This window comes from Nomia melanderi, chromosome 5, assembly GCF_051020985.1.
Source record: "Nomia melanderi isolate GNS246 chromosome 5, iyNomMela1, whole genome shotgun sequence".
Taxonomy (NCBI): Eukaryota; Metazoa; Arthropoda; class Insecta; order Hymenoptera; family Halictidae; genus Nomia; species Nomia melanderi.
In genome coordinates, this window is record NC_135003.1 from 12,215,647 (window position 1) to 12,234,356 (window position 18,710).

General features: G+C 45.0%; 1 protein-coding gene and 1 long non-coding RNA gene across 5 annotated transcripts in view; one reads left to right on the top strand and one right to left on the bottom strand.

Moving 5' to 3' along the window:
* Positions 1–18,710, top strand: part of LOC116424463 (uncharacterized) — a 216,139-nt gene that overhangs the window by 14,167 nt on the left and 183,262 nt on the right. Inside the window, exon 2 of the long non-coding RNA XR_004234459.2 lies at positions 11,848–11,950. This is a non-coding gene — a long non-coding RNA (uncharacterized LOC116424463). The remainder of the gene's footprint in view (positions 1–11,847; positions 11,951–18,710) is intronic.
* Positions 1–18,710, bottom strand: part of knockout (Stork-head domain-containing protein knockout) — a 173,809-nt gene that overhangs the window by 11,979 nt on the left and 143,120 nt on the right. The window lies entirely within an intron of this gene.

Genomic DNA, 18,710 nt, shown 5'->3' on the forward strand with positions numbered 1-18,710 from the left:
TCTCGCGAGCCTGGCGCGCCGTGGCCACGTGGCCGTGAAAGATGGAAAGTTAAGGGATCGCGTGGATCGAGCAATCCGCGAGCCGTAAACCGCGCTTCATCATAATTGATTGAAATATCCTTCGAAAGAGGCTTTTGCGGACACGGGTTTATGTAACGGAAGTAAAAGTGACGCTTAAAAAAATCCTCAAGTGGATAAAGATAAAGTGAAAATACAGTTGAATCATTAACGGAGATCGTTTTATTGCTGGCCACGTTTTCACCGTGCAACGGACATCGACTCCTTCTTTATTATATGTTATTCCTTAATGGTATTATTTAATTTACCGCACGACTGTCCCACGGTCGTTTCAGTTTCAGTCAATTGTGCGAGCGTCTTTCGTTTTATTCCATAATAACGGTCGATTACCGTGGCCGGAGATAAATATGTGCAACGATCGTACTTGCGATCGTTTTATCTGCTTGAAAACGGCCGATTGTGTGTTTTATTTTCGCGCCGTGATTGATACATTAGAGAGCAAGCTCGTGTAATTGGCGTCTATGTATTTCCAATGCACTGTGTATCGTTCGTACCGGTCTCACGTTTTCTACTTGTTTGCTTCCTTGAATTTTACACGTTGCCTTGAAATAAACATCGTTTGTCATGTAAATAACATCGAGAGAATACTTCGCCATTTAAGTAATTTCTGAAATATTTAACAACTGCCTATAAAATCCAAATGAAAACCAAAAATCTTGTGAATAGTCTTGCAATCGTTAATAGGCATAATATATTAGAGAATACACCGAAGATGCGAAAGATAATTCTTAAATCTATCTCAGGGCTACTAGTATCACGCAGTAACGTAAAATACATGTCCCAATTTCAAGAATTTAATTACAGTTCACTGTAACCGTGAATACTTTCGACGAACAATAATTCAGTGCTGGTCAATTGAAATTCTTGTGCCGTTTCATCTCTAGTGTGAAACAAATAATACTAAAAAATGTTGAACAGATTCGTATTTGAGTTACAATCGAATACATTTCGCGGGACATCCGGTATGGTGCTGTTGCTCGTTCGTTGCGACAGCCCCCGATGACAAGACGCCCGCTACACATTATGCCCTGCTGGCGCTATTAAATATTCCGGGCACGGCCGCGCGGATACCACGAGGAATTTCGGAGTCCTGCGGAGTCGCGAGCTTAGAATAATCCATAGTCTTTCTCGTGGGCGTGGACCAGATGTATGAGAACGCGAGGCCTTCGGGGGAGGCTGGAAAGTCACCTTAAAACGTGACCGGAAGCACAAAGAGAGTTGAATTTCGACCGCGAAAAGGACTCGCGGGACTCGTCCTCTCTCCGTTCGTTCTTTCCCTCGCGTCCCACTCAAAAATTCTCCATCTCCTCACGGGCTTAATTACCTCTCTCTCTCTGTCTCTCTCTCTCTCCCTCTCTCTTGTAGCGTGATTACGGATCATCGCTCGGCCGACGCTTAAGACGCTAATTAAGCATTGTTAACCGCGGGCAGATTTGCTCCGGTGTGCCAGTTTCCTCCTCGCAGCCGAGAAATTCGCTGCTCCAGCTTTTACGCGTGGGAACACCGGGCCGCGTGGAATGCAGCTGGCTTTTGTCGAAGAAAAGGAAAAAAATAAATGGAAATTGCACGTTAGCGTGGCGCTCCCTAATTAGAATAATTGTAATGTTCTTTAATTTTCTTGGCATCGGGAGTCCCGCCGCGCGCGCAATTATGCGCGGTGTTTAATTTGAAGCGCGATGTATGGGATCGGGACTCGTTAACGATGAATATGCATCGGATTAATGTCCGGTAATGCGTGCTTGGTTGAAGGAAATTGATTTGAGTATGCCTACTTTATGGTACATAAGTATTGTTCGGAATTCCGTTCTACAAATTGCACGTTTTTGTTAAGTTTTCATCGAAAATGTATTTTTCTAGCAAACAGGTCTGGTTTCAAAGGGCGATCAGAGGTAACGGATGATTATATCTGGGGAACACTGGTTCATTGTAATTAGCATAATACTGTATTATCGTTATATAATTCGTGATTATTAACGGCACTTACTGGGCCCGACAACGTTTTATTGTAGCGCAGAGCACGGCTAACGACCCTCGCGCGCAATTAAAATCGAATTTTCTAGGTAAATTAGTGCAGAAACAATCTGGACTTCATGCCAAATTATGTGTCATTTAGTTTCGAATTGTCCTTTGTGGCCAGTAGCAATAGAAATGTAATGAACAAGTATTACACGTAACGTACAGATCTCGGAGATTATTCAGATAATCATTTTCTAACAACTTATTAAATGTTAAATGTATCGGATATTCTTATGTCATGGAGTAGAATTCAAACATTGAGAGAAAACCAATGTTCACTAGATTGCTCTATAAGAATAGACAAAAACGATTGTCTAATATTAATAAAACTGCTATTCCATTGTGCTTTATGCACTACGAATGTATCAATTTTACTGAAACACCATAGAATTACAAAATAACCGCACGAGACGATCACGTGAAAACATTTCACGCCTGACGAATTAACCAAGCGGCAGATGGCACGCAAATCCATCTCCCCGAGATAATGTTCTATGAAAGTTAACTATCTTTTCCGTACACCACACCCTCGTGACACAATAAACGCAAGTTGAATACTTTCATTCGTTCGCCCTCGCCCCGTGCCGCGTCGAATGTATTTTAATATATTTCACCCTCCAGCCTCGGCGCCATATGCGAATTTCGAAGGGCAGCTATGCGAGATATTGTGCTGACCCCCGACAGATATTGATCGACCGTTTCGCGGATGAAAAATGTGTCCAGCGAGTGTTGCAGGAAGCTACTGTTCACGATGAATTATTGTTTTTCGATCGTTCAGTATTATTCATATCGAGTCGCGTTAAACGGCACCAAAATCATCCCCAACGAAATTCAGGACAGATAAAATCTACCTAGTACAACGAAATTTTCAAACCAAATCCAAACTCACTTTAATCGAGCCTTAAACTCCTTGCCCTACGATTTATTTCTCAACTATGATCAACACAACTACTTCGTCATTAACCTTTTGCACTCGACAATATTTTTCATTATATACGTCCGTTATTTTCCTGGCGAAATATTAACAATATTATTTGGAACTTACACGAAGAAACATCTTACATAATTTAAGGGACAGAATTGTTTTATTTCTGTGCTTCATGTGTTGATATCTTATTCAACATTTAATATTGAATTTCTGAGTTTATAATTTTGCTGTGTTAAATCAAATAGCGACTGAGAGCAGCCTCTCGAGTGCAAAGGGTTAATAATTCATTGAAAACAAGAGAACAGGTATATCCTGTCTGTACTTGTCTTAAAAACTAATAATCGATAACAGAATAATAACATTTCATTTATCATATACACAATTCTCAAGCATAAAGTAATATTTACATTTCTCAAACTCTGTTCAAAACCTCCGCCACGAGTCCCACGCGTTATTGCAAAGCAAGGGGTTAACCACCCCCGTATTAAGTATAACCTACATTAATTCCATTAAAAACTCCCCCTCATTCGACTTCAATATTTCCACTTTAAATTCCAGCGCTTTCTTCGACTCGAACAGAAGGCAATCGGAATTTTCGTATTCATCCGAGACTCCCTTCGTCAAGGAGGCAATTATGCAAATATGCGGGGAGTATCTAGGGGAAGTGTGAATCGAGCCGCCCTTCCTCCGTCGAGGGGAACTCCGCTCGTTGTGCGCCGCGGTAGATTTCCACGCGCGGAATCGTGTCGCGTGAAACAACGTCAGAAGGTCATAGCTTATAATTTGGTTAAACGTCCGCGGCAACAATGCGTGTCTACCCTTCTGGAACGGGTCGACGGCCACGGATCACCGCCATTTCCGATGACGCCTCTCCCGCTCCAGTCCCCCAGTTCCTCCGGATCCTTGTCCGCGGATAGGCAGGAAGGAACACGGAGTCGTAATTACGTGTTCAGCTACGCCAGAAAACGCCTACCGGTGCCTCTTGTTAAGTGGTCGTCGTAAATAGGCCAGACAACCGCTCCGCTGGAATTACCGCGGAGGTCTAAGCGAAGAGTTCTTGCGCTCGCCTCTCCCGCGTTTGTTCATTAAAGCAGCGCCGCGGTTGTCCATTCCCTTCAATATCCCTCGAAACGAACACGGGAACCTGTTTGCGCTCGGGGATCCTCTTCCTCGACGGTTGTAACGCATCGGACAATATTAGATTTTCAATTCCCACCGGCGGCCGTTGAGTCTCAGACCCGATCGAATGGGAACTGGACGCTATTAGCGAAGTTACGTTATCATTTGATAATATATATCTGAATATCTCATGTAGAGTAAATTGTGCACCTTACGTTATCCATCGAAATGCAAATTTCATAATATTGTGAGTGGTTTATTGTTTAATATGGTCCTTGTGGCTTATCAAGATTTACGAGAGATATTCAGTTTGCGCTTCTGATTAGTCTTTGGAAATCATAGACATTGATGAATATTTATTAAATATAGCTAGTATATTTTAACCCTTTGCACTGATAGTCGTCGTTTATTATATAGAAAAACTTTATAACATAATATTCGATGTCGTATTATATATAATGTAATTAGACATCAAATATTCGAAATAGTTTTATCCATCGTTTCGTGTAATATTTTTATTCAATGGAATCAATAATTTAATCGATGGTTCATTAGGGAATGATGAATATATATTAGCGAACGAACTTTCGAGTGTAGATGATTATATTTGTGTAGTACTACTGTGCTGGAGAAGCTATTTGCTTCTTAGTTTTCCTTAAATCAAACTAGAACCGCTTAACTAGTTGGATAAGACGAGGTGTTGAATCGGATCCCGCGAGAATCGTATGAGATCATTCCCAGCGAATTCGATCGTCGCCGATTACGAGGGGGGCTCGCGGTACTTTCTCATGGAATATTCATGGTCCGGTTCGTTTCAATGGAAAAGTTGGAAACGGTCGTTATACGAGGTCCAGTTGCCCACTTCCCTGGAATTTCTCCGCGGCCCACGGAGGGAGCTGCATACGTAATTATGCAAGGAGGTGGCCACCCACGCGCGCCTTTTAAGGAACCAGGCCGAGACGGGTCGAGCCGCGTACGAAGAGGTACTGTTCCAAGTACCGACAGGTGCTCGCATCTCCGCGATTCACCGCGAAACATTCTAGCATTACTTTTCGATTTCCCATTATGCCTGTCAGTGGCTTTACGCTTCATTTGCTTTGCTTTAAAATTCAGTCCTCAATTGAGCCGTGCACTTGAAATAACGTGGAGGAAGGAATAACACGAATATCAACAAACATTTAGTCACACATATCTCAAATCTGAAAGTATCTTAACCCATTGTTCTATAATATCGAATGGGACTTGTGATGAAGTTTTGAAAACGACTTCAACGAACATAGGTATCATTGTGTTCGAAACCTAGATCAAAGACTTTTCACCTGTGAACGTTTCATTTGCATAGAAGACAGAATTCTTGTTTTCCTAGATCATCATTAAGAATAATACCGTTTTAAAGAGTACGATTGCGAATGAAATCCTCAGGCAAGAGGTTAATAGAATGAGGACATGGTTAGGTAAGAATATACAGTAGTGGTATTATTGAAGAAAGGAAAACATCGTTGGACCGAAGGTAACTCGAAGAACTTATGTAGCAAGGTTAACGTTCGCATTATGTATTTACTATTTTTCGGCGTCGACGGGTTAGGTTCTATCGTAATGGACATTACCAGTTTCCCAGCTTTCTATATCCGATCTGCTCGAGACTGTAATCACGGTTCCCGGTACACAATGCGTTAACTTCGGTTAACTTATGGATCAGCGACGCCCTCGCCGAAACGTATTAGGACGGAACACAGAATAGGTGGCAAGTGGTTCTCTCGTTACAGGGACGTAATTTATCGCGTTCCTCGGATTACCGGTCGCCTGCGGACCAATGGAATTATTTCAATGCGATTACGTCGAACGGAAACGTTCGGTCTCCAGCCGCGGAATAATGTATACGGTCTATTGAATAGTCCGCCTTTGGGGAACGAGATTTGTCACAGGAAAACTGTTTATTGCTGTATCACCGCGCGATTTCGTTCCTCATGTCCCCCGTGGCACTCTACGCTCCTGCAAATTGCTTCCAGAGACTCGTTTATCAACCGTTTGACTCACCGAGCTGCTTTAAAACTTCTAGCTGATCCGGTGTAACGTTCGCTCCGACTAATTAGAGTTCAGAATTAATTGGCGGCTCCCTTTACTCGAAGCATCTTTACTTCGCTTCAATGGTACCGTTTTCCTTTTAAAGAGCTTCCAATCAAATTACTTTAAAGTGTCTCTTGAAGTATTTATTCATTAATAATTTCATAGGTTAATAATTGAACGCTTACCCCAATTTATCCCAAATCGTCGATAAAACATTCCATCAAAATAACAATCCCATTTAATTAAAATTCTGTCCTCCTTCATCAAACAGTAATCACAAAAAACGTTGTGCCCAGTGGTCTCCATCTTAAATCAACAATAAATAATTCCGGATTCGCGCGAGAACCGACGAGTAAATGGCAATTTCGTCTGTCGACCGGTTAACCGGCAGTTCCTCGCCCCCTTTCGAAAAAAGGAAGAAAAAGATAAAAGAAGTAAAAGATCCTCGAAATCTTTTCCAACCCGCCCGTTGTCGGCGTGCGAACGTTCGCTTGTCCGCAGTCCGCTTGGCTCGAAGAGTTAAGTTATAAAGTCGCCGCGGTAAAGTACGCTGCGTCGAATATATTCGGGTTTTTCGCGGGGTCGGCCGAGGCGGACGAGGCACGAGAGGCCGGTTCCCGCCTCGCTCCGCGACGGCCGTGTCCCGTAGAAATTTATATGCGATCGGGAACAGTTTCGTGCGTGGAAGCGGTGTATACAAGCGGCGCGGGCAGTAAATGGCCCAACTAAGACCGCATAATGCCTGCGTGGGAGAGGCCAGTTTCGATCTCGTTTACGAGATCTTATCCGGCGCGCGGGGCACGCTCTGCTGGAAGAAGAAGGGAAAAAACCCGTGCACCGGGATAATACCGTGTCGTTACACCGCTCTCGCGACTGCCACGGCCCGAGTGCGCGCGTAGTGCTCGCGCCGGCCGAGGGAAACCGAGAAACGTAGCGAGTTGCACAATTTTCGATGCCGGAGACGCTGCGAGAGAAAGAGAGGGACAGAGACAGAGGGGGAGAGAGAGACGACTTGGATCGTGGCAACTTGATACGTCAGTTTCTGGGGCGTGGAACATCGTGTTCCTCGTGAGAATCTCGTTGCCGGACGCGTTTTGAGCGGCCGCGCCGCATGGTACGTAACGGGGCGCGCGGATTCGTGTACTCCGCGCGCGCTGCGTACAGAAACAAGCCAGATAAGGGAACCGATCGCGGAAAAACGTGTGCACCGTGTCTGACGTAACGCGAAATTTATTATTAGCCGCATCGTACCCGTGGAAACGTGATCGTTCGATTCCGCGGCGGTCGTTACATAAAATATCTATCGCCGAATTTCGATCGGCCTCGCGCAACAAGCGAGATCCCCGTAACCTGCCCATCGGGAATTCGTCTCGGTTCTAGCGCGACCGTAAAGTTTATTGTTTCGTTGCAAAGATAAAAGCCTAGGCCCACAGCCTTCAATCTCTTTCAGCCTCTTCGTCTAGGCGAGATGAACACCTGCCAATCCGGTGGGTCTTGCCTGGTCCGCTGTTATTACCGGGTTCCCTGGTACCTTTCTATCATTCCGCTTGGACCTTTATTATAATATCGTTGAACGGCCCACGTAGACACGCGGCGCACGGTTCTCTCTCCCTTTCTCTCTCTCGCGAGAGTAAGAGGCAGAGAGATCTCCGGTATTCGGTCGGATTCGCCCACGCGCGCGAACCATCGGCGGATATCACCCGGCGCGAAAGAGGGACACCCCTGCGGTGGTTGCGCGGCTCTCGCTCGCCGAACGAAGACGGAGCGCGCGCGCGCGGGACTCGAACTTCGAGACACACGGCCGAAGCGGATCACTTCCGGTGTACCGGTACACGGTGCAGAACACGATGCATATATCCTTATCGCCGTGATCCATCGTGTCGAGGCCGGCCGACCTCCGCCGCTTTATGGGTCTGCCCATGGGAAATGGCAAAGACCACTTGCAAGGAATCACCTCGTAACAAGACGACCTTTGAGTCCCGGCCTATCCTCTACCAGCCGGCGACGCTGTTCTATGCAAATCCAGAGGATGCTATTCCATCTCCACCCCCTCCTCGCTTCCTCCGACAACCCCATCCCTACCATTTTGGCAACCGCCCTCCTTTCTCCGTGTGTACCTTTCCGGGCTGCCGAGCTAGTGATTCGCCTTTCCAATTTCGTCCTCCACCCGACCGGGACACTCTCCTTTGTGACCATTGGTATCGTGCCAACGCGGATCTCCCACCGACGTTTTTATTGCCCGCGGACCGGTGTTAGGGATAGACCGTTGGAGGACGTTTGTAAGTCTCTTTGTAGAGGTGATTGAATTCTGACGAGGGAAGGTGATCCTTTTTGCGTGATTTTATTGGGCATTGTTAGGATATCTCGATGAAGTAATCCGGTGTTCAAGTAGACAGCTTCGTATATTCTAGGTTATAATTTTGGATCGAAATATTGGGTAATACTTTGCCTTTTTTCCTGAAATGCAAGGATGCTTGTAAGATAGAGGTCTTTGATGATTTTATGAAAAGTTTGTCGTTCGTTTGAGTCCTTCTTGTAAGCGTATTATAATAGAATCCTTCAGTGGCGTTCGTGATAAATGAGTATTGACTGCTTCGAATGATCTTCCACCCTCCGGTGGGAGGTGTGCGAAGCATGTCTCACTTTTCAGGTTGATGGACTACATTCGACGCGTACTCGCGTGGTCGGCAGTCTGCCGTGTTCATTAGGAAAACGCTTTACCTTTCACTTCTGCTTGCGAGGAAATAATGTCTTTATGCAGGCAGCCTGGCCGGGCGATGTTCATGAGATCGTGGAACGTTAGCCTTTTGGGGGTGGCCGGGATTTAAATACGAATCGCGTGAAAGCAAGATTTAACTTAGATTTAAGTTACTCCGCAGAGGGTTAGTGTAATGTAGGCGCAGGTCTCGGGAATCAATGGTTCTTGTCGATAGTAGAATGTCTCAATAAATGCTGCTCTGAAGAAACAGGAGTTTCCACCAGCACCGTTCCCTTCAGTAAAGTCTCCTTACTTAAACCGCTTGAAAGAAACATTACGAAGAATTTCAGTTCTCATAATATACTGAATAATCCAAAGAAAGAATCAAAATTAACTAAGAGAATCTCCGGAAGTCATCGAAAAAAATGAAAAAGGCTTTTAGATCGTTCCAAAAGTTTCTTTAATTCGTTGACTGCCACGAAAGTCATGTTCAGATATGCAGTTCCACGTGCAGACTTAAACGTGGAATGTCACGGCAACACGACGAAGAAAGTAACGTGCACAGGTTGAGATCGAAGTACAGAGGAACGCAGGGAATCGGCGTCGGGTTCAGGTCCCTATCGTTCTCCCTTCAGGTGGCTTTCCGCGCAGAATTCTTTCGAGAAAGGTGCGGCTGGTGGCACCCCGGCCCGATGCGGGCTGCGTTTCTCGCTCATTGCGACTCGATTTATGTATTCCTGTCGGCAATCAATAGTCCGGCGAGTTAACAGCCGACCGTTTTGTTATTCGAGCGCGGAATGCAAATAGATTGCGTAAGAAAGCACAAGTCAATCGGCCGGTGGAAGCACGTGTTTGTCCGGCCGCGGTGTAATAACCGTGTTGCACGGAACACGGTTGGCCAGCTTTAATCGTTTAAATAGCTCCGAGTGGGAAACTGGAATGTTTATTGCGGATTATGGGAAGGCCGGCCGCTGGCCTCGCGGAAGCCTCCCCGGAGGAGTTCCATTATATCGAAACGTCGCTACCGATAGTCGAGAAACGCGATCGCCGCCGTTTAACAGCCGATTATAAATTAAATCGTCATTCGGCTACACTGCTACCTAATAGGATCGATTTATAGATCGTCAATGGTTTTTCTCGTGTCTAAATAATTGCATTCGCTAGACACGCATTATACGTACTTCTTCATCCTTTATGACTGCATTAAGGACTTTATGCGTACATTCGAGCCCGTAAGACATAATAAACTATAAACTTAAGTGAAGATTAATGGGGACCCCAGCTTTTGACTTAATAAACCCCTTAATTGCTGGGAATAATTTTTCAGCGACAGTTACTTTCAAGGAATAATTCATGAGAATGGGAATTGACATGTATTAAACGGCCTGACGCGATGCGTATGCAGTACTTAGTTGCATTATAGTTACTTCAACCGCGCGAGTATTGTACACAAGTTTGCGCGTTGTTTAAAACGACCTAACCAACGACAGTGACTCTTGCTGGATAATCAGGATATTTTCGATCAGTAATGAATCTCTTTCTTACAATGCGTCATAATAGTTCAATTTTTGTGTTTAAACTCCAATGAAATGCTTTTTAACTACTCTATAAGTAAAGCGCAATATATATCACGCGATAATGAGAATTTGAAGCTAGCTTCTACAGCTATCTAATTTTTCACTTTCCTATTGTTCGAGAGATGCTCCCTCGAAGTATAGCCCGTGATCTCTCGAAAAGACCCGCGGAAACTTATTACTTAATAATTGAAAGTTCGTTGACGCAACGAGATTACCGGGCAGAGCGGGAGAAGTTAACAATGGAGGCGGCGCGAGGTTTCCCACAGGCTTCTCAAATTCGTTTGCCAATAGAAGAGTGTGTGCGCGCGCGCGCGCGCTCGCACCGGTGGCTTGTGCAAATAGATATTGATTCGAGAACAATGGCTCGTTGAACGGGGCCGGTTTTGCGCGCGGATGATTGGCACTTCTCATGGAATTGTTTGATTGCAAGTCCATGTATCTTGGTGCCCGCACCGTCGGCGTCGCGCGGCGTTCCTGCGTGGACGGTCACGAGAGGAGATGGTATCTCGGTGAAACATATCGAGGTACCCACGACCTTTCGAGAAATAAAATCGCCGGGCGGAAGAGAGGCGCCGCGCCGCGCAACGAGACAAAAAGGACTGTCGTTGTAAATTTCATGCAAATACCGACTTTCCGTGGATTCGTCAGCTTTCACCGGTGTTCCGTGAAACTCGCTGGATCGCGGGACACAATGGCGGATACGCGCAGCTTCCCTACACGACACGGCAATTTTATGAAATCGTATATGCGCACTTCGGCCCGGCCGTGTTTCCTTCCGGTGTTCACGATTACAGGACGATTTTACGCGGTAAACGGTGTGCCAGCTCCCGACACAAGAAAGTAATCGTCCCTTCCGCGATGGAACCGTTAGTTCATCATTTTTAGATGATCCTCGGGTCGAGTGTAAGTGCTCTCGGTCAGGTTACTTTGGAAGTTTCCTGTTGGGAGCAGGATATCAAAACTTTCATATCGTGAGCACTGACTTTTACTCGTGCGAATTCGGGACGTGTCCGCGGTGCTTCATTTCGTTCCAGGCAAAGATAACATTTCATATATAGTACAATGTCAATCTATTTTTATTCAACACCTGGAAAAAATTTTTTTATTATTATCCTGTATTCTACTTGTCTGATTAGTTAATCGGATTAAGCATATGTACAAATCCTATTGATACTAGTAACTACGAATACTTTATACTCCTTTTCCATTTTATTTTATAATACAGCTAATTACAATGATCGATCTATTACACCTATAAAATCTACATTGAATATATTAGTGATGTTGCAAGTGGCAAAGTGTTCAGTCGCTCGATACAGCATAGGCGAAGAGATTGATCTAAACAACGTTTCAATCTGTTTCAGCGATCTAAGAAGGCGCCGTGTGTTCGTCGAATGCATATTCGGAAGGAACTACTGACCGACATCATCGCGGTACGTAAATGGGTTGCGCATCCCGGTCTGAAAGGTAGGTGACCTTTGAGTAACGACAGTCACGAGGAGTGATGGGAGTCGTGATGTTCCTCGAGAATTCTGCGATTGGATCCGGGTCGCGACAACATGGCCGGGCCGGCATACTGCGAGGACGATCGTCGCGTTCCTAATGATCCTCGGTTAAGGTCTCGCAAGGATCCATTGGTTCAGACGTGTTTGGCTATCTTCGCGGGCAACAACGGATCGTTAGTCTTCTCCTTCTCATTCCGTGGCTAACGGAGAAATTAGAATTTCACACAGAAACTCTCCTCTCTCTCTCTCTCTCTCTCTCTCCGCCTCTCTTCTTTTTCCAATCTCACGAGAGATCGAAGGAACACTTCAAAGGATCCCTCGCCGACGATAATTCCCGAAACCAACTGGTCCGTCTTCGCCGTGGAAAAAGTCTATTAAGTTCGCCCCGGAGTTTTTTGCGCTGATTCTCATTCTTCTATCCCCCCACGGAGATGGCTGATTATTTGAAGTCACGCGCGGAAATCGTTAACCTCTTCAAGGACATACATCCGCACGGATGATGCTTCGGAGATAATGTTTAAAATAGAAGTACAAAACTGGTACTATAGTAGATTCTAAAATATTAGAACGATAAATTAAAAACAGGTAAATTATTCGTTCGTAAGAAGCTATCAGAAGCTTGTTAATATAGCGTTCATCTTGTTTAATTCTTGTTTGAAGGGTCTTTCTATCTTCCATCTAACTATTAATCAGTGTTCTCAATGAGTTTTTAATTAAAATCATGTCTAAAGGCAACGTATGATTAAAGTGACGTCGCTCGGTCCTCGGTAAATAGCGATCGCCATTTTCCTTCGATCGTTGTTGCCACCGGTGAACATTTCCAGGCAGGATCGTGCGCGCGCGAGCGCACAGGGAGTGGAACGACGAGGGGTAGCGGCGTGTATCGTGCTCGGGTAGACGAAAATTTATGGCGAGCCGAGGCGTAGGTCGTTTTAACTTTAAACTATCTCCTACGATCCGGACCGCTTACTTCTCATACCTGCCATTTTATGCACTCCCACATGGGGTTGCACGGTGCCGGTTGCACAATTCATACCCCGTTCGCGGCTGCGGGAATGAAAATGTCTCTCCTGTACGATGATACAGGCCCAGCTGTGTCTCGAATTAATGAATTTATGTACAACTTGTCTCGCCTCCCCTCTCCGCCCTCTTACCACTCGGATCGCGCACGTAACCGATCGCACGCCACGCTGAAAATGTAATGCTGTGCTCGTTTAACGTCGTTCGTTCCGATCGAAGTAAAATTTTGCAAAGTTCAGAGGGATTATCGTGTGGCCGGTTGCTTTTAAACGTATGAACCGGTTGCGTGGGATCAGAGCGACCTGCGTGGATCCTCGCGGGCATCCTTTACGATTGTCATTTAATATAAATTCTGTTAGCGAACAGCTTACCGAACTTTTTCCGTCAAACGAAAGAGATTGCACTGAATTATAATCTTCTCGCGTGTACAAATTCCTATAAGGAGATAATCTTTTAAACTTTACGATTTCAGTAACGTTTCCATAGTAATTTCAATTCATTATAAATTCCGTTATCAATTTCGCACCTTGGTGCTTTCAATTTCACTTCGCACGTCTCACTCTTCTGAGATTTATACATCAGCGTCTTGCTGTCGTTATAAACGTGCCAAATAATCAATTATTTCCCTACTCATTTTTGCGACACTTAAAAACAGGTTAGAGGGAAAAAATGATCAAACAAGCGGAACGTATCGGGGAAGGATGATTAACGACTCGCTGATCTCAATTGACCGTGAACATTCCGATTTTTACGTTTCATAAGTACATCCGGGGAAAAAGTCGCATCGCTCGCGGGACGATCCGTCGAAAGTAAATTGAACTCGTGCGTGATAGGTGGGTCAAGCCGAGCCCAGCATGTACGGTAAAATTTCATTAAAACGAGCCACCCGATTCGCATGATTTTTCGTCGGCCGGAACGAGGATACGGGAGAGGCCATGAGAATCGACTCTTAGCCTGGATTCCGCCGTCTGAGGTTGCGCCGTGTGTACCGGTACCATTAGCTCTTTCCGATAAGGGCGTAGCCGCCGATTCCTATGTATGTATATCTGATGCAGCCCGTTGCTGGAAATGGCGTCTCCTCGTTCGCCAAATACGTTTATTAGCGGCGACGATATACGGTCTTCGTTCCTTCGTGAATAGTTTTAGCTTTGGCCTTTATTCACACTAGGCTTACGGACATTTATTGTACTGTTTATTCTGTTTTACTTTATTTTACTGTATTTTATTTTATTCTGTCTTATTTTATTCTATATTATCTTACTCTGTTATATTTTATTTTATGCTGTTCCATTTTATTATTTAGGTTCGTAGGGCTGTTTACATGCAACAGAATGCAGTCAAATGTTGTCTGCTCGAGAAAGAAGAGTAAGAAGCATAATTCCAGAGATTTGCATAAAACGCGTTCACAATGTCGGTCGTACAACCATTTCCCTTTCAGCGCACACTGAAATCCGGTTTCCTGGAATTCCATTTAATCAACTAAGTCCGTCCGATCTGTACTCTACCGTGCTTCGTAATTAACTCCACGGCTGTCCGACAGACGTGAGATTTCAATCGATCGTCTCCATAGAACTATTTAATTCGCCATAAACACCTATTCCTTTGATAGGTCCGTTTATTACTCCCGTCGTTTCTTGCACCTACTACAGAAATTAGTACACGTAAGATATCAACTTTAGATCGTTCTTCGGTTCTTGTTAGACAGCTTAACTGGCTTCCAAAGAAACTAGCACAAACCAGAAACTGTTCAGTACATTGCGTAATATATATTTTACACTCGGTCTCGACAATTTTACTAAACGACAGCATTAATTGCCAGCCGTCTAATATTAGCGTTACTAAAGTTTCCTTTTCAAAAATCCATGTCAATATAACAATATCGTTTGTTTCGATACAACTTCCTCCCGCAATTGTGCGGACCATAATAATACAACGCCAAGGGGTCTGTACCATACTCAATCCCGACATCCTCGATCGATTGCTCGGCTTAGCTGGCAGACTAGAGAAGAGGGACGCGCAACACGGCCACGGTACCCATGCAAAATGGTAACCCTTTGTGTCGGCTCGTTGGCGGCCAGCCGATCACGATCGATCGTTTTCGGATAATGGCGGTGGAATCGCATCGAGGCGAAAGGGATCGGTACCTTCGAGATAGGCACCAATAAATACCATCGGATTCGTATCGAGCGATATAGTAACCGTGGTTTCTGCGATAATTAGCGATCCTTCATTTTTCTTTTTTTCATCGCGCTGGAGCATGCGAATCGAACGATCCCCTAACCGGCTCCCCGTCATTAGGAACGTTTTATTGCCACGCTCGCTATTGTTTCCTAGGCAACAGGTTGCTGCAACCGCGAATCGATTATTATCCATTTTTCGCGCGATACGGTTTCACCCCGGTTCGGCAGGTTGAATTATTGAATTCGGTATTATCGGCGGTTTACCTCGCGCGGTCCTGGAACCCGCTCCGCAATTATTATCCTTTTCGTAGGTTTATGCCCGCGATACGGGGCGTTATATGATTTATCGAACGAGTCGTGTTCGAGGCAAGATGGGAAAGCCGCGATCGATTTCCGTGGAGCGTTATGGAACGCTTCTAAACGATAAGTAACGTGTATTAAGTAAATTATTAGCATCGTTGCCCTATTTTCTTTAGTTTACCCTGTTTTAGCTTGTGGGAACCGCCGCGATTAGGATTATGTACGGTTTATGAAATCGTTATGTAGTGGGCACGACAAGTGATATCTCTTGGCAATTCATATTCAAGGTTTCTATCGAAGAAAAATCGTTTCAGCCTATCGGATAAGAATGTTGTTGGAAGCTAATGTCTCTAATCTCTTTGGAACACTAATGTTTCAACGAGAAATTATATCGAAGACTTTATCACTTTTGAATATTATACATCTCGAGTCATAAAGTTACACTTACAAACGAGATGATCTTGTTTCATGAGACGTAACTTGCAAAGCTTTTGTTATTGACGGCATCACTAGAAATTGTGTAAAAATTTGATTACTGTTCGAAACGTTAGAGGTTTTATGTTACTGCGAACTTTATAGGAGAACACTTATAGAACACGGTAGCGCTAGTAAAACCGAAGAACATCGATGCATCTAATAAATCCTAGACAATCATTTTTCCGTATCCGCGAGGATCTCGACGTTGCGGCGATCGTAACAACAACGTTACCTTATGGTACGTCCAATTTATCAGTTCGAAGCCATTATAGTTTCCGCGATTGAATGATTTTCACTCATCCGCGCCGTAGATCACCGTTCCGGCTGTATTCTGTTTTAGGAAAATGTTTCTACGCGCGTTTCCGTAAATTGCCGCGGAAAAGGTCAAACGCCGCGGCGCATTATATAAGGTAAATTATGTACAAACTCGGAGTAGAGACGTTATACGGGTCGTGCGCGCCGGGCGAGACGCGCGGAATTTCTCATTTGCAATCGCCGCGGAGTTTCCAGCGCGCGCGTTGCTCCCCGGCCGATAGCCGCTGAATTTATGCTCTGGTTATTGCCATTAATGTATCAAGGATAACGTAAGCAACGACAGAATGGTGACCGATATTAATAACCGGCCCGCGCTCCTCGCGCGAACGCGTGCCGAGCAGCGTATATCTCACCGTTGTGGTTCCAACTTTGTTACGACCGCTCGAGGCGCAAACTTGAGCGATGTGATCGAGCCGGGACACGTGTTTTTTTAGTCGAAAAGCCATTCCGCGATCGAGGTACATATACACCGTGGCAAAACCTTCGATCGTGCAAGTCGAATTTTTTCGCAGTCCTCGAAACGATCGCCGGACGATTTATTGAACGCGTTTGCGCCGAAGAATAACTTTTCCGCGCGGTTTCAATGACGTTCGAACGGGAACGATTTTCACGCTGGTACCGCGCGGTGACCGCGTCGGAATTGTCGAGGCTGCCGGTCACGTCGCGACACCGCGCGGCCATTAACTAGAAACTAATACCCGGCGAGGGAATTTTTCTCATTATACAATTCAATCCGTCGCCGATCGCGGAAAGTGAAATCGACGTTGTCGGGGCAGGTTCGAGTTTCTGCGTCCAGCGTTCGAGGGAGACCACGCGGCAGTCGCTGCCGCCGGATCTGTGCGACGCGTAATGTGTCATTCTAATGATCTAGATTTACTTTGGTCGAAAATCGAAAGTTCCTTAATAAAATCAGACTCGAGGGGTATTTCATGTTCGCATTGAAATCGTCTTGTTTGGAAACGTGATATTATAAAACAATGAATTAAACGGAGTAAATTACGAAGTAAACATGTATCGTTCAATCGACTTAGTATTTCTACATCGTAGAATTTCTGTAGTATAGTGTGATTAATGTAATGGAGTGCTAAAATCGTAAATTATTCAAGAGAATTCCAATTAATGGCGGATTAGCCGCGTCACCGATATTACGGTGAACACAGGTAGAAAGTGTCGGTAAAAAGGAATTCTCGTTAAGCGTCGCGAAAGATTCAGCCAGTGACATTTTTGCAACTTTCTCCGTCGACGGTGTTTTTCGTGATCCGAGGGGGAGAATTCACGATCGAGACTCTGGATTATGACTGTAACAAGCCGACCGATTCCCCCCTGCCAGCCGTGAATTGGCCTCACGTAGTAAATTGGACATTATAGAGTGGGCGATGATGCGCGTCATCAATCACATCGCGCGCATTCGCGCTGCTGTCATGCTTTCTTGACATTAGCCTACATATGGCATTAATGGGACTTACTCGGCTTCGAGGCCGGACGACCCGTCTCAACCAACCTTCTGCCACGCCTCTCGCTTCTATGGACAAGCTAGTACACGCCCGATGTAATTACGTCCCTTGTTGTGGTCACACCTAAGGAGTTATTCGCGACGGGGCGCTTCGAATGCGGATAATAACAGTACAATGTCGATTCGTGCCAATGCTCCGAATTCTACGTTGTTGTCTACGAGGTTTCTTCAGCTGATTCAGGTGTATATCATTACTTCTATATAATAATGATTCACTGATATATGGGGAAAGTAACATACAGGATAATTACAGTGTATTTCCCAGATATAATAAGATATTCATCTATTATTTGTAACTGTCCACAATTGCATCAGGTTCCGTCGAAATTAGTACTACACCATTCCCAAACTGTCCTTGTTAAATAGTAAAGTACCCTATTTAATAGGAAGGTAAAAAGTATTCCGATAAAGAAGCGGTAGAAGTAGAGTATGTCATTGCGCACTGAACGCTGCAACTGGAGACTTCGACGCACGGTGAGGCGACGCGTCCCAATACTGCGCGACGACATAAAAATCCGTTTTCATAGTCTACAACGTAGAAAACTGAACATTTTATATTTCTCAAAAACTATTGAGTCACATTTGAATGTCGTAGAAGAAATGCCACGCACGATAGCGTTCCAGAAATCGATATTTACAGAATAAACAGCTTGACGCGCGTGACTAATCTGACCTCGTGGTTTTTTTTTGCGCGAGCGTATTCGGTCTCGAAGAACGCCATTACGTTGAAGTCATCGCGGGCCATTATAGAGGATATTTAGGAGAGCTCGTGACATTTATCCCCGTTCCGAACAGTTTTAAACTTCTCCGAATTTCGATATCTTCGGCTCGTTCGGAGCCCGTCGCGAGAGAGCTTACGCAAATTTATGTTGCAGCCGTGACGCGTCTCGTTCGACATTTTTACGGCAGCGTCGGCT